This window comes from Chenopodium album, chromosome 6 (assembly GCF_948465745.1).
Source record: "Chenopodium album chromosome 6, dcCheAlbu1.1, whole genome shotgun sequence".
NCBI classification, from domain to species: Eukaryota; Viridiplantae; Streptophyta; class Magnoliopsida; order Caryophyllales; family Amaranthaceae; genus Chenopodium; species Chenopodium album.
The window spans coordinates 50,951,513-50,960,688 of record NC_137839.1 but is presented as its reverse complement, the minus strand read 5'-3'; positions in this window follow the sequence as shown (position 1 = coordinate 50,960,688).

Below are 9,176 nucleotides of genomic sequence, written 5' to 3'. Positions count from 1 at the left end.
GTCGGCAACTATAACCACCGCCACCCAACTTTCTTTCTTCCTTGTTTTACTTATTTAATTTGTATAATAATTATGAATTTGTTTTGGGTTTTGATTTTATAATATAAAGATTATATTTTTAGTATCAAATTATATTTTGATAGTATGAAGATTATAATTTCATATTATAATGTTATTAATTTTTCAGATTTTATAAATTATAAACCTAGTGTAATTTATTTAAATTGGGATTTTAGGATTCTAATAGTTAATTAATTTGGGATTTTTGTTCCTATTCAATTTCTATTAATTAATTAAGCATAAAAACATGTTTTAAAGGAAGTTTTAAGGATTTTTAATCAAATTTATATTGCTGGAAATTTGTTTGTGTATTAATTCTTGATTATTGGTTGCTTTCTAGGAATTGATTATTCCCTAGGAGACTTTTAAGTGATTAAAAGTGGCACAAATTATTGTTTACACGAGGTACGTACATGTCTACTTTGTTGTAAGTAGTATCATGTTTAGGTATAAAAAATAAAGAACTTAGTTTCACGTTTAGAAAACACTTGGATGGAAATTGTTTGGTTATACATTTAATTAATTCATGTGCTTATGTTTATGGGATATGTTTTGGTGAATTGATTACGCTTGAATGGAATTATGGACGCAAGCATGTTGAATTATATTGGATTAATTGTTTGTATGGAATGTTGATACAAGCATGTTTTTATTGGATTGGTTTGTTAACCATATTTTGATTATTGAATTGAAGGATTCGAATTAAATGGTTTAAGTGGAATGAATTTATTAATTATTCCACAAGGTTATTATTATTTTATTCGGTCTTTTCACCAAATGCCCTTGAACTTTTCAAAAATTCACCAAATACCCTCAAGTATTTCAAAATTCACCAAATGCCACTGAAGTTTGTTAATATTCACATTGTGACCTCTAGCATTAAAGTTCCGTTAGCAATAAAATTTAATTCACCAAATGCCCTGTTTTTGTTAAATAATTACACAAAATACCCTTATTTTTGGAAGTACAATGTCTAGTTTGAACCTTAAGGAAACTACCGTTAGTTTTGATTTTCACCCTTTTTTGCATAAATACTCGATACATAGCATCTCTCTTATTTTCTTAACCACAAATTTTTAACACCATGAATTATCAATCTAAATAATCCTCCTCAATGTATGAGTATTTTTGTGTAAGAGTTGCAAACATCCTCTATTCATAAAAAGAAGTGTCGGAGACCTCGCAAACAGAGAAGAAGAGGGCCAAATGAAATAGAGGTGATTACTTACGGGCTTGGACGGAAAACGGATCGGGTTATAGTTCATATTTTGTCCAACGAACTTAATATAACAAAATCAACCCCCTTTTATGCGGCTTGACAATTAGTCTATACCCATCATAGTAAACAGTCTGGGCTTGTCCGCGGATTAGCTAGCGGACTCAGAAGTTCTTACTGCAAATTTTCTCCTACTACAACAAGATTTGTTTGCAACTCTTACACAAAAGTTCTCATACATTGAGGAGGATGATTTAGATTGATTTCTCAAGGAGTTAAAAATTTGCGGTTAAGCAAATAAGAGGATGTTATGTATCGAATATTTATGCAGATAATGGGTGAAAATCAAAACTAACGGCTTGTTTCCTTAAATTTCAAACTAGACGTTGTACACTTGTACTTCCAAAAATAAGGGTATTTTGTGTAATTATTTAACAAAGTTAGGGCATTTGGTGAATTAATTTGGAAATTTTGTCAAAAATAACACCACCTTTGGCCGGTCTTCCCTAAATAACACCACCTTTTGATTATTCCACAATAACACCACCTTACCTATACTTCTTCCCAAAATGGTACAAAATTATGGGTGACCTGATTTTTCAGGTAAACTTGATGGCGTGGCCTGTATTTTGGGGTAAAGTCAAGGATTGACTTAAATTCCCCCTCCCCTTAGCCTACGTGGAATTAAATTCCTCAACTACTCTCTGTTTCCCTCTTTAATTCATTTCCCTCTCAATTTCACTCTTTCTCCAATTCTTCTCTCTGAAAAACGAAGGCATCATTATTCAATTGAAGATCAAAAATTAATTGCGGAAACTTTGGTGGTTGATTGAGTACGATTGTTGTAGATTGAAGGAAGTAAAGTTTCGATATTTTGTGTAAATGCCTAAGAAAAAGGTATGATTTTTTTTGCTTAAATACTTTGAAATTGATTGTGGTGTTTTGGATTATGAATTGGATGCATTTAAATTTCAATTTGAAGTGATTAATTATGCAGTTTAGTTTGTTTACTTGGTTATTATTGTGCTGGACAATTTGAGGAATCAGTGGGTTTTTTTTTTTTTTGAAATGCTTGTTGTGATGAATGTTTGTTGATTAGTTAGATTATTGATGTAGGTAGGATTAGGGTTTTGGTGTATTATTGATGTGATGCATGCGCTGTTGTTTGTAGCCTAATTGTGGTGTCTAATTATAGGTTGCAAAGAGTAAGAATTTTGACAGTTTGACTGTCAGATTCTGGCATGGGGGTGAATTTGAATTGGGTAAGAATGGTGAATTGGATTATAAGGGTGGGGAGTGTACTAATTTTGTTATAGACCCAGATGAACTCTGTTATTGGGAGTTGCTTGAGTTTGGGAAGCAAAGTGGGATGGATTGGGTGAATCAACTGTTTTACCGAATTCCTTGGTTGAGTGTGGACAAAGGTTTGAGAGTAATCCATGGGGATGAAGAATGTAGAGTGATGAGTGAGTTAGGGGTTCAAAATAGGGGTATTGTTGTGTATGCTGTGCAGTATGATTATGACACACTTCATGCACATATTGAGCCTAGTCAGACTGAGGAAGTTGGTGTGAGTCAACCTGTTCCAAAGGAAAGTGATGTTAGCAAATCTACCCAATCCAAAACAGCAGAAAAAAACAGTTGAAATCCCCCCAACTAAATCCAGCAAAAGAAAAAAAAATGACTCCCAAGAAGGGACCACAGACAAAGTTGTTCATACCCCCAAACACTTGTCCTAGTCAAAAGAAAGATGTTGCCACATCATCACCAAAAGCAGCCACCACATCATCTTTTAAAAAAGATACCTACCTTCCCCAAAAACCACCTACATCTTCATCACAACACACTGACCCAACCACCACAATTAAACCAACAGAAATAAATCCCAAGCACAAAGAACCTGAAGCCCCCTTACCCTCTTATGATATTCCTACCTTTAACCAAACTGAGTTTCCAAACCTTTCTCAATTCCCATCTTTAGAGTTTGTCTCTACTGCTGGTTTGCCTAATGTAGACACAAATTTTGTGGAAGACTATGATTGGGAGGATAGTAGGCCAGACAGCCCTTTGAACTGGAGAGATTTAGTTGGTTCTGATGGTGAGTCTAGTGATGGAGAAAATCCAACATATGACCCTGAGGATGATGGAGAAGGTGAGGCAGGGAAATAAGATGGGGGTGTAGATGGTGATGGTGATGAGGGTCCTAAAGATCTAGAAGCTGAGGCAGCTGAAGATATAGAAGAAACTCAATTCATTGATGCAGAAACTGATGAGAGTGATGATGAGCTAAGGGAAGCAAGGAATAGAGTTAAGGATTGTAACTCTAGGATACTTAAATTAGCTGAGCAGTTGGAAAAGGAAGCCTGTGAGGGGAAGGTAGTTGATGATGGTGGTGTTGGCAAAGCAGTAGAATCTGAGGGAGGTTTGAGAAGTGATTGTGATGATGATGAAGACATTGACACCCCAACTGGCAGTGAGGATGAGGTAGATGGTGTTAAGGGGGAGGTAGTGAGGCCTGATGGTGATTTCACCAAGTTTAAATGGAAGGTAGGTCAAAGATTTGCAAACAGTACAGACTTTAAGGATGTTGTAACTAAATATGCAGTGATGCAAGGAAGGGATTTGAAATACACTGTGAGTTGGAAAGGCAAGCAGAGGTTAGGAATTAAATGTGTTGGAGATTGCCCCTTTTATGTGTACTGTTTAATGCATTCAAGGGATTCAACATGGATGGTGAAGACTGCAGTTGATTCACATACATGCCATAGGAACATGAGTAAGAATAGGCAACTTAAAACTACTTAGGTGGCAAAGCAGTTGCTAGAGGTTTTCAGAGCTAGGCCACATTGGCCAGCTAAAGAGATTGTTGAAACCGTAAGAAGAGCTTACAGAATGCATTCAAGGGATTCAACATGAGATGACATGCTCCAAATGCAACAAGAAGGGGCACAACAAGAGGGGCTGTCAAGAGAAGGATTCTGAAGCAATAGCACCGCCTGCAAAAAAGGCCAAGGGAAGACCAAAAGGAGCTGCAGCAACACCTGTACCAACACAACAATCCCAGTTAGCTTAATCTTCAACTCCAGCAACAGGCCTAACTGCAACAGGAACCTCTGCCCATCACAACACTTCTGCACAACCCAGTTAGTTAGGAAGGGGTGGAAGGCTCATTCTCTCTGGTGAGGGGTCTAGAGGTGTGTCTCAGACCATTACTAGATCCCAATCTGCAGCTCAGGGAAGAGAGAGGGGCAGAGGAAGGGGAGTTGCAGAGAGAGGCTATAAATCTGGTGAGGCACCAGTTCCAGGACAAGGGAGAGGAAGGGATAGGGGTAAAGGGAGAGCAAAGACAACAATTGGAATTGGTGTCTTGTTTGGTGATGATGGAAACCCGATGGTAAGCTGATGCAGCTTTGTGATTTTTTTTTGTTTTTTTTGTTTTTTTTTTTGCCAATTTCATGCCTTTCTGTCAATTTCTTACCAATTTTTTTATGTCTCAAGTTCCAGCAACAAGGGCAAGGCAGAGATCTATATCTGAGCTATGATGCATCAGTCTTTGTGCAGCCTAAATCCTTGATGGAGCTGAAGTCTTTTCTGTGGTTTATGCCTGAATCATGAAACTTTTGTGTACTTAAGTTTTAGTCCATGGAACTAGTACTATTTTCATTTGTTTCTGTTAAACAAACATGCTGTGTATTTTGATGTGGTTGTGCACTTTGAACAAGTGCTGTTAAACAATGCTGGGCCTCTTTTGATGTATTTGCAAACTACTATGATCAGTTTATGTCATCTTTTATGTCATCAAGACCTATTTTTAATGTCATTTTTTATGTCATTTTCATGCCTAATTTTTATGTCATTTTTATGCCAATTTCATGCCTATTTTTTATGTGATTTTTTGCAAAATTTGCTATCATCAAGGATTATACAAGTGCTGTCAAAACAGGTGTGCAAATTGTAAACAAAAACTAACCAAATTCCATACACTATTCAACATAGCATATCCATAACACATCCATTACAGCCCCTAGTTATGAGTCAAACTAATTAAGAAAAATAACAACAACAAAACATTCAAGAAACAAACATTGCCAAATACAAAGTTTTTTCAGTCCTATTCAATTTCTCTAACCCAATCCTCATTTCAATGACTTCTTTCTTCATTTCTTTCAATTCTTCCTCCAACTTAGCTTTCTTCAACTTCAATTTCTTTATTTTTTCATCTTTGAAATTTTGTTCAACCTCTAATTCGCATATGATAGTATCCTTTTCCAACAACTTGAACTGGTACTCTTCAACATCAGTGTGCTCATTTACCCATTTGAAAAAATTGCACTGAGTGTCCTACACAAATTACAAATCAATAAACAAAATAAATACACAAACAATCCATTTGCCACAATTCAACACAAAGTTAGATTTAACTTACTGGCCACATAAGACAACTATAGAACTTCATCCCAAAATTAGGGCCTTTTCTCACTGTCTTAATTAGAGCTTCCTTCCCACAATTGCAGCGAACTTGCGCATTCCCAACCCTTCTGTTGCTCGAGGATGAACCTGATGCGTATGAATTAGACCTCCTAGCAGCCATGCTCAGTTCAAAGAATGGAAAAAGAAGATGGAGAAAGAAAGAACGAACTAAAAAAAAAAAGGGAAGAAAAGAGGAGATGGAGAAAACAGAGAGGAGAAGAACAGGGGATGGAAAAGAACAGGGAAGGGGGGATTTTATAGAGAAAGTGGAAATAACCTAACGGTTATATTCCACGTAGGCTAAGGGGAGGGGGAATTTAAGTCAATCCTTGACTTTACCCCAAAATACAGGCCACGTCATCAAGTTTACCTACAAAATCAGGTCACCCATAATTTTGTACCATTTTGGGAAGAAGTATAGGAAAGGTGGTGTTATTGTGGGATAATCAAAAGGTGGTGTTATTTAGGGAAGACCGCTTAAAGGCCGTGTTATTTTTTGAAAATTTTTCCAATTAATTTTTATTGCTAACGGAACTTTAACGTTAGGAGTATTTTGAGGTCACAGTGTGAATATTAACAAACATCAGTGGCATTTGGTGAATTTTAAAAAACTTAAGGATATTTGGTGAATTTTTGAAAATTTCAAGGGCATTTGGTGAAAAAACCGTATTTTATTTATCGCTCAAGCATGACTTGTTAGTATGTTGAGTAAAAGTGGATTAAGTCGAAATAGTTAGGTGGGTTGACTGTGTTCAACAATTTTGGGTAATTTGGAGTTTAAAGGAACTAATGGTCAATTTGTGATGTGATCACCATTGTCCTAAATAAGATTAAAAGTGAATTGATGTATGATTGTTAGGTATGGTCTACTTGAATGAGTCGGCTATTAATTAAATTTGTAATTACGTAAAGTGAAACATGGATGAGCAATAAAATTCTGGAAAGTGTGCACTTCTAGAGTATTGACAATTATGGGTTGGGGTACACGGTGGTAGCTCGTGGCTTGTTTGATCAACATGTCCTCTTTTCTTTTGGTATTTACAATTTTATTTTATAATGAAAGTTAGATGGAATCCTAGACTAACTTTGTGAGAATGGAGTCGCACTCATTCTTGAATCGCACTAAACTTTTATTTTAAATGGTCAATTGGGACCAAAATGATTTGGTGGGTCGGACAACCTCGTCTATTGCTTACTCCAAATTAAATTAATCAAATTAAATATAAATAATCAAGTGTTTAGAATTGGTTAATAAGTATGTTGAGTCAATTGAATTGTTTAAGTGTGGAGTCTTGATTAATGAATTCGTGTTGTATGTTTATTTACTTTGATTAATTGAGCATGTTGGGTTTTGTACGTTGTAACTTGTATGTACTCAGCTTTGTTGATTGCGTGCTTTTGTGTGTGTTACTTTTGGTCATGACCTTCGCCTTTCAATGACCCTGTGATGATCTAATTGTTACACTTGTATTATTGAGGAGTAGTATTGCACATGTTAGCTTGAAGATGTGAACTTCGAGGATTTGACATACGCATTGTCAAGGGATTGGTGTGATTGAGATCGAGTATCCGTTCTTTGTGTTGAACTTATTTATGTTTTACTATTTATGTTTTGGGATTTTGAATATTAGTTTGGTTTTAATAAGGACCTTTATGGCTCCAATTTGCAAGCTATGACTTATTGGTGTTCTAAATTATATTATTCTAAGATTTAAGTTGGATTTCCGCTGCGATACTTTGATAAAACTTACATTTTAACACATGGCGGTAACATGCTAATGATTCTCCTCTATTTTATTTAAATTAAGTGGTTTGGAAAAGGGAGAATTATTGGGGTGTTACATATTAGATAAGTAAAAATCAGGTTAATAGAACACACCCTTAGAGGTGATAATGGCGATGAAATTAAGTGGAAAACTGCTACTTTTTCCCGTTAACACCACTATCGGTTTTAAGTTATAGTGAATTGAGAATTTTTAAAATGTAATTGTACTTTAAGGTATTATAAAATTATAAATTGGATCTTGTTAACGAACGCCCCTGAGGCTTTTTAAAATACTAGTCAAAATGGTATTAATATTTTTTTTTTTTGACAGGATAATTGTATTATTTTGGAAATGCATGTCAAAGCACACATCGATTGGTATAATCAACACTTATTTCATGTTATGAAGTTAATATTTCTTCTTTTAGTTATCTTATCCTACACTTCGAACGTTCGTTAGTTTTTGCCTTATTCTACATGTGTGTCATATATTTTTTTTTAGGTTGTCATTTCTCTCTATCTCTCTCCTTATCATATGCATTTCTATATATCTCACTCACAAACAAATTTTACCTAAGAGTTTATGCACCCGTCAAAGTTGAAAAAAAATGTACGTAGTTAAAGGGAAGTAGTAAATTTTCGAGCATTATTTAGGAAAAACGATAAGAATCAATTTCTAAATTCAAAACAGAGCACTCTAAAAAAAGGTATTCCATAAATGATAAATCCACCCCTAAGTTCTCTGAAACTAGAGTGTACCCGTGCAAAATGCACGAGATATATAAGAAAAAATATATTTAAAATATAAAAAGTTGATTTTGATGTTGTAATTTAGACTTGAGCTGTAATGGTCGGTTTTGGATTGGTCGGTTCTGTTGAATCCTAATTAGCTTTTTTAATAATCGTATTAATAATGTGATGACACCTGTTGTGCTATGCTGAAATATGATATTCTATTTTTAATTGCTTAGAAGATAAAAAAACAGGGTCTTACTCTTTTATGTCGGTGGTCACGCAATGCTATTTTGAAGTTAACCTTTTCAAAGTTATAGAGGTTACCCATTCAGTGTTATAGGGGTTACTCGTGTTACTTGGTTAGTGTCATATGAGTTAGTGTCTTGCTCTAGGAGTTACATACTTTGTTCTGTTGCAAGTAGTTATTCGCTGAGGCCAGTTCCACAAAAACGTGTTGTATATTTTTTTTTTTGCTTTTGATGATTAAAGAAACGGAAAACGTTTGGAGGGTAGTCCCTAAAAAAATGCATGTAATTGAAGGCTTGAGGATTTATAGTACTATAGTGAATGGTTGATAACGAAACTGTATACTCGTGGTAATGCATGACATATATTATACTATGTACCAAAAAAATAGTCGTAAAACAAAGTGAAATTTTAGTACGTAGAGTTTTAAAAAAATGTGAAATGTTGGGGATTTTGAGTGCTACAGTGAATTATATGTAGAGATATATATTGTATTGTAAAATAGTAAAAGTGAAAGTGGATTATTTATTTATTTTTATATCTAAAATTTAGAGAATTAAAAGTTATTGATAAAAAAAAAAAAAAAAAAGGTAGTTATTTTTCTCCATAAAAATTAGTGGAAGTTAGAGAAGAAATTATCACAAAAAAAAAAAAAAAAAAAAAAAAAAAAAAACAAAAATAAAA